Source organism: Cynocephalus volans, chromosome 12 (assembly GCF_027409185.1).
Source record: "Cynocephalus volans isolate mCynVol1 chromosome 12, mCynVol1.pri, whole genome shotgun sequence".
NCBI classification, from domain to species: domain Eukaryota; kingdom Metazoa; phylum Chordata; class Mammalia; order Dermoptera; family Cynocephalidae; genus Cynocephalus; species Cynocephalus volans.
The window spans coordinates 101701695-101709553 of record NC_084471.1 but is presented as its reverse complement, the minus strand read 5'-3'; the positions used below and the strand labels follow the sequence as shown (position 1 = coordinate 101709553).

The 7859-nt window shown below is 33.3% G+C and overlaps 1 pseudogene; it reads right to left on the bottom strand.

Annotated features, from left to right (window-relative positions):
- Positions 1-1035: 1035 nt before the first annotated feature.
- Positions 1036-1976, bottom strand: LOC134391779 (olfactory receptor 5J3-like; annotated as a pseudogene).
- Between the last annotated feature and the right edge of the window lie 5883 nt (positions 1977-7859).

Sequence of the window (7859 nt, the reverse complement as noted above, 5' to 3'; positions counted from 1 at the left end):
CAATTTGTTACAATCTATTTTCTGTTCTTCTGGTTCTATTCACTTTCCAAAGAGAATCATTTACCAACCATTGTCAGTTTTTTCTACTCATTCTGTTCCCTTGTAAACCATTTACTACTCCTCAGAATTGCCTATATGTCCTCAACTCCCTCTCCCCCATGGAAAGGATGCTACTTAAGTTTCAGCCACCTGGCCCTTTTTGGGGTTCCATATTATGCATGGTTCCTGTGCACACTTGCATGTTAATAAATGTGTGTTTTTTTTTCTCCTGTTAACTGTCAGTTCATTTCAGCAAACCTTCATAGGGTAGAAAGGAAGCTTTCTCTTCAACCAGACACAGGTATATGACTGTAGGTGTGTTTGAATTTTAGCTCTCAAACATTGATGTTGTCTCATCTTGGGTAAGTAAGCTTTTAACTCCATTGATGCTTGGTTTTCTCACCTGTAAAACAACTCAGCTGTCAGAAAGTGGTTAAGAGACAGGAAAATTCTGTTTACTTTCTGTAACCAATTCTCCTCAAGAGGGGTGTGTGTGTGTGTGTGTGTGTGTGTGTGTGTAAGAGAGAGAGAGAGAGAGAGAGAGTGTGTGAGTGTGTGTGCGTGTGTGTGTGTGTGTATTTCCCCTTCATTTTACCCTGAAAATAAGGTATATAAACCCAGATCTTGATCTGTAATTTTTGCGTGAGCTAGTTTTATTGTGTGCTACAATGTGCTTATGAATGAACTTTGTTTTTTACTCTGGTTAATATATTCTTCTGTAAGTTTAATTCAAAGGCCTCCCAACTAGTGAACCTAAGAGCATAAAGAAAGAGTTTTCCCTATATGTGGGTGTGTTTGTGAATGGGTGCATGTGTGTGTGTGTGTGTTTGTGTGTGCATGAGTTTGTGTATTTCTAAAGTCCAGCTATGACTGTTATCTTTGAATATATGCTGCTTTGAAAATACCTCATTTTACCTCTCAAAGTCCCAGATATATTTAACAATGTATCTGCCTGCTGCATCAATAAATATCCCTTAAATGTTTCTGCGTGAAAATTTATGTCCACTCAGCAAGTATTTTTCTCTTCATGATTCTTTTCATGGATTCTTTGGCTTCCCTGTTTCTCACACTGTATTTCAGAAGATTTAGTATTGGCAGAAAAATGGTATAAAACACAGACAGTATTTTGGCTTTGTCTTGGGGATAGCTAGAGCTGATACCCATAAAGGAAATATTACAGTTCCATAGAACAGAGACATCACCATTAGGTGAGAGGCACACGTGGATAAGGCTTTATATCTGCCTCTGGTTGAGTGGATCTTCAGGACAGTGAGAAGGATTCCGAGATAGGAACTAGCTACTACAAAAAGGTAATCACAGAGATTACTCCAGAGAGGACAATTAATAAAACCTCACTGTGTTGGGTATCAGAAGAGGGGAGCTGAAAGATCAATGGTACATCACAGAAATAATGGCTAATAATATTGGGCCCACAGAAAGATAGACTGAGCAAGCTGCTCAGGTGGGTGAGTGAGTTGGCACAACCTAGCAGGTAGGAAGCAGTCAACAGGTAGAGGGAGAATGTGGGGGTCATGAGAACTTTGTAGTGAAGTGAGCATCAAATGGCAAGATACCAGCCGTACACCATTGCAGGCAGGAGGAAGCATCCAGTAGTCAAGAACATGCTGATGAAGGAATACTGAAGAAGGCAACCATGATAGGAGACGACTTTCTGTCCTGTTGTATAGTTCACCAACATTTTAGGAATGAAGACTGAGGAATAGCAGAAATCCAAGAAAGCCGGCTGGCTAAGGAAAAAGTACTTGGGAGAATGGAGCTGGATACTAGCTGGAATTATTGTGATAACCAAATGTTGCCCCCCACAGTAATGAGATAGATCACGAGAAACAGCACTAAAAGGACAGTATTCAGTTCAGTGTCATGAGTCGGCCTCGAGGGATGAATTCAGCTATCACACTAACATTTCTGTCAGCCATTTATGTGGCTCATTTATGAAATGAAAGACCTGTAGGCAACAAGAGGAAAGAGAAAATAACCAAAGAGTACAGCTTGGATATATAAATTCAATCTACTGGCATCTTTAGAAAATTTCATGGTTTTAATTATCAATGATAATATTCCATCTCACCCCAGCTAGAATGGCTGTTATCAACAAGACAGAAAATAATAAATGCTGGAGAGGATGTAGAGAAAAGTGAACCCTTCTACATTGTTGGTGGGAATGTAAATTGGTACAGTCATTGTGGAAAACCATGTGGAGATCCCTCAGAAAACTAAAAGTAGATCTGCCTTACAATGCACCTCTCCTATTACTGGTTATATACCCAGAGGAAATGAAATCAGCATATCAAAAAAACACCTGAACTCCCATGTTCATTGCCACCCTATTCACGATAAGCAAGAGATGGAACCATCCTAAATGCCCATCAGTGGATGAATGGATAAAAGTACTGTGTATACATACACAATACCATTTAGCTAGGAAAACAAATGATATTCTATCATTTACCATTACACAGATGGAGATGAAAACTATCATGGTAAGTGAACTAAATCAGAAACAGAAAGACAAATATCACATGGTTCCACTTACATGTGGGATCTAAGGAACAGAAAAGTGGCTTTCATAGAGGTAGAGAGTAGAATAATGGTTATTGGAAGCTGGGGGTGGGAGGAGAAGGGGCGGAGTAATGAGTACAAAACTATACTAGGTACCCTAAGAGAATCATTGTGCAGTACATATGTGTATTGAAACAACACACTGTGCTCCATAAAAATAAATATAAATAAAATTGAAAAAAATATTCCATAGTAAACTCAAATCCTGCAACTATGAAAAGGTAGGATAAAATAAAACTTCAGTTGGATCCCACCAAGAAATATAAATTGGCATTATGTATCACATAAGAACCTGTGGGAAACTAGAATCCTCCTGGAGAGCCCTAATGGGATTAGGTATTTAACAGAAAGAGTTCTGGAGATGGATCCCAGTTAACAGTATATTCCAGATTCCAAAATACAAGGCTAGAACCTCATCTTTAAAGGAAGAAAATCCTTTAGCAAAAAACAAAGCAAATTAACAAAAACATTCTCAATATTAACAGGCAAATTTTTGAGATATATAACAAAATTGTTCTGTGTGATATTTAGACAATGAATACACATCACACATATGTTAATCAATAAAACAAAAGGAATATAGTCATATGTTTGTGTGTTGAATATGAGTATATGAATTTATATATGTGTGTATACATAGGCATACATATTAATATTATCTAATAAAACTTACAGATTGCCAATAAAAAAAAAGGAGAAAGAGAATCAGGGATGTTTGGAATAAAGAAAGATAAAAAAAACCCATTTTTTATCATAATAAAATTATTTAGTTTTTAAGACTCACTTCCTCCAGTAAGTCATTTTTTGCAACTCCAAATGATATTTGTCATTTTATTTTCTGACTTCCAATAGAGTTTATTATCCAATGTCTTGAATCTGTGTAAATTACATTTTTCATAATGTTTTGATTTTTTCATTATTATTGAGTTAAAAAATTTTTTCAATATGTGTAAGTTCCTGTAGTGAAAATCTCAAATCTAATGCGTATTTTTCCTGCACGTTACATCACGTATAAATCTGTTTTTTTTTTTTTTCCCTAATACTGGGAAAGTTAGATGATTAAATTAATTTTACTTTAGGCTTTGTCATATAATGCAAAATGCATGAAAAGTACGGTTCTGATATCTAATATATTTGTGAAACACTTGGTTATATGAGGTTTAAGGAAAACTTTCTTTAAATTGGGATTTTTAGGGGTACATATGCTACTCTCGTTTGGGAGTTTTCAATAAGAGAAAAAACTATAGAGCATTTTTACATTAATTTGACAACTGAATATATTTTCAATGAATATTTATGAATATGATATTCACCAATCAGTAATCTAAAATGATTGGGAAATAGCATTTCCCTGATATCGAATAAAGAGAGACAAAGGCTTGAATTTCTAACTCTTATTATCAGTGAAAAGTAAATAAACTACAAATTAAGTAACAATTCAACTACTGCAAAGGTCATCACAAGATAGCTACGATTGTGTCCATATTACTGAAACTACAAGAAATTTGAAAAGAATGACTAGTCATTTTTTCACCTCAGTAACCTGTCATTTCATGCCAAACTATTAGATTCATCTATAAACTTTCCTCAACAGGTAGTTGTGAGAATTAAATAAGAAAATATGTGGAAACTGCCTGGCCTACCATAGTTACTCTCCAAATGTTTCCTATTCAAAGTAAAACAAGCAAAGGAAACAGAGACAGAAAAATAATTTACATACTTCACAAAAGGCTTTTGACTAAACTAACTTTTTGACTTTTATTTTCTTTTTTGCATTAAAATTGTTTCACAAGCTTTGACTTGATCAGCTTTCTTTTTAAACAAACCAAATATATTTTGATTAGGGGTTTTTTATTTCACTAATTTTATATTTGTTTTTTAAAAATTTTTATTTAATATATTGTAAGTTTTGTCTCAACTTCTTTTCATGTTGTTTCTGTTTTGCCGTAAAACCACCTACATACAATCAATTAATGTTTGAGTCTAAAAATTAGCTCTGATGATGAAGCCAAAAAAATTGCTGTTCTTTTCCTCGTATTTAACAAAATTCAACAGTCTACACAATCAGTCTTAGATTTCAAAAAGTATCTTTAAATAAATTCTTTTTTGCAGCTTACAAGGATATAGATACAAAGCTTTAACTACAGCTGTATGAGGGAATATAGAACAAACTCACAAATTATTTCAAGAAAGCCAGCTGACTTTGGCAATGGTCTAATTTTATTTCACTTATCTAAATAATTGGAATGTTTATGAGACAGATAATTTTTTCCACATTTTATTTACAGCATGTATTGAGAGCTACCCTTTTTGAAATCCAGATAAGGCATTTCTAATCCTTTTGGCACAGAAAGAGAAATACCACATGTTCTCACTTATTGGTGGGAGCTAAAAATTAATATATAAATTCACACACACACACACACACACACACACACACACAAACCGGGGGTGGGGGGGAAGAAGATATAATAACCACAATAACTTGAGGTTGATACAACAAGCAAACAGAAAGGACATTGTTGGGGGAGAGGGGGGAGAGGGAGGAGGGAGGGAGGTTTTGGTAAGGGGCAACAATAATCAACTACACTGTATATCGCAAAATAAAAGTTAAAAAAAATAATGAATAAATAAATAAATAAATAAATAACAAAAACAAATAAACAACAACAACAAAAAAAAAACATGACACCTACCTAGCTCTGAAAGGAAGCCCTGGCTTTTTTCTCTGAATTTCCTGACTTTTGTGTTTATATTTGGCTTAGGGCCTTTGGAGGATGAAATCCCCAGTGATTTTATGATCGCTAGGTTTCATTAAAACAGCTGAGGATAGGCCTGGGGAAAGTAAGGCCATAGTACTCTTTCCAAAGTATGGCAATTCATGTATTTGGCCTTTCCACAATTTTAGAGAAAAAAATTTCACAGATATTTTTGTCTCACATGTTTGAGGATCCACAAGGAAAAAACTGAAATATCATGTTATACCCCATAAATTTGCACAACTAAAAATAAAATTAAAAAAATCAACACCACCTGCGTTTATAAGTATAATTTGCATAATTTAATTATACATACATATTATATAAAATATATTATATAAATTACTTTTAAACAGCCTTAAATTCCATGTGCTGATGGTCATATTCTTCTATCAATACATTATTATTGGTAGAATTATGTAAAATATATCCATGTTTTGATATGAAACAACCCCAAAGAAGTGGAAGCAATTACTAAACAGAATGTGTGCATTTTCATAACAGTATAGTACTTTTTAATACTAGGGGTAATTTATACAATTACAACACCAGGATATATATCAGAATTACCGTATTTGTCACTATATTGGCTAAACATAAATGTAATTTTTAGAAATATTGAGTAGACTGATAATTGGAGAATGGAATGAAAAATATAAAAAGTGATGAATGCAGGTGAAATGGTGAGCTAAATGTGAAAAACGGGGAGAGGTAACAAAGAACAAATCAATTACCAGTGTAGGTCAAATGCAACCAAATCAACAACCATAACTGCACAGGACCATGGTGGTGATAATTTGCAGTTATTTTAAAATGAAGCAATAGTGAAAAATGGACTAACACACAGGAAATATAATCAGTCTTGTTAAAATGAGTATTTTTTTTTGCTGTTTGTTTTTGTCTGACAAACAAAAGACATGAAGTTGGAATGGTTTCCATTTATTAAGTGCCTACTAATTTCCAGGCACATCACAGCTATTATCCCTAACCATTGTACAATTTTATTTAATTAAATATTCTGATTCACATGATTCACATTACAGGTGATTCAGAATAATTAAAGAAATTTCACAAGTTTGCACTTTAGAAATCATAAGACTCAGGAGGGTATCTAGCAAAAACTGAGCATCTGAGAATTCTAAGAAAAAGAATAAGAACACATGAATTCTAAGAGTTTGTAAGACATATCTAAGGCTATGTAAGCTCTAAGGAAAGAGGTATGTCTTGCTTAAATTGAAAAAAATATATATATATGTGTGTCATTATTTATTTTAGTCAGTATTTTTATTCTACATCAAATTAGAGTTTGGATGGGATCGTTCTTTGATCACTAGATGTTCATGATTTTGAGAGCTGGAATTTGTATACAGGACACATTTGACCAAGGACAGCTGAAAATTGCCATGATAGCTGAGATCAATATAATCTCTGTGTGCTCATGGAACAGGACCAAACCTTAAATCTTAGGAGCATAAATTCATTACATTGGTTCCTGAGTCTCCATATAAGTAAAAAAAAAAAAAAAAAAAAAAGAGCAGGATACAAATGTAGCCATAATCGGTCCAGATGGTGCCAGCAATTTATTTTTCTGTAGGTGAATTTCCAAATTGCAAACTCCAAGTCTACATATATGGAAAAAAAATTTAAAAACAAACAAACAAACAAAAACATGTATTTGATAGAGAATCTAGAACCTAGAGGAAAACTAAGAACCTAGGGGAAAGTTATGCAAAATAAATGTCTCCTGAGTCCTGATTTCTCCAAGTGCTGAGCAGTAACCAATTTTATTAATGAAGTGAAGGAACTGGGGCTACAAATGTATATTGTCAGATTTTTTTCCCTGATATTTTACATGTCAATCAGTGGTGTAGCATCAGATATTTCACTGATGAATTCCTCATTTATTTCCTACTGACTAGCTACATCAAGCATTTAAGAACATTTGGAATATGCTTAAATTGGTTTAATTTAACTTCAGAATAATGCTATATATATTAAACTTATATTATATATAAATATAAAAATATATAATACATGAATAAACATATAATATAGCTTTTTATATACTTTTTATGAAAGCAGGAATAATTAATGATTTTCCAGTCTACATTATAAAAATCTGCTACCAGCTTCTTCCATTTCCCTCATAATTCTATGACAGTGATATTTTTTCTCATCAAAGCACCTAGTTCTTGTTAGTATAATGTAATAATTATTTGTTAAGATGAGTTGAAGGTTCATACTACACACACAAAAATATTTTTATCCCATGAAATATCACACCTTCCCACACATACACACTTAGTGAACTGTGTTACGTTGTCTGCATTCTGGTACACGAGCCCTTTCTTTTATAGGGTGTAAACTGTAAAATAACTTATAAGTAGTTCACTTTTTTTTCTGAGTTTCAATTATCTTTCCGTGTTTCATACTCTAGGATATAACATATTGAATGCTCTTTAAAACTGTGGAATTCTTTAT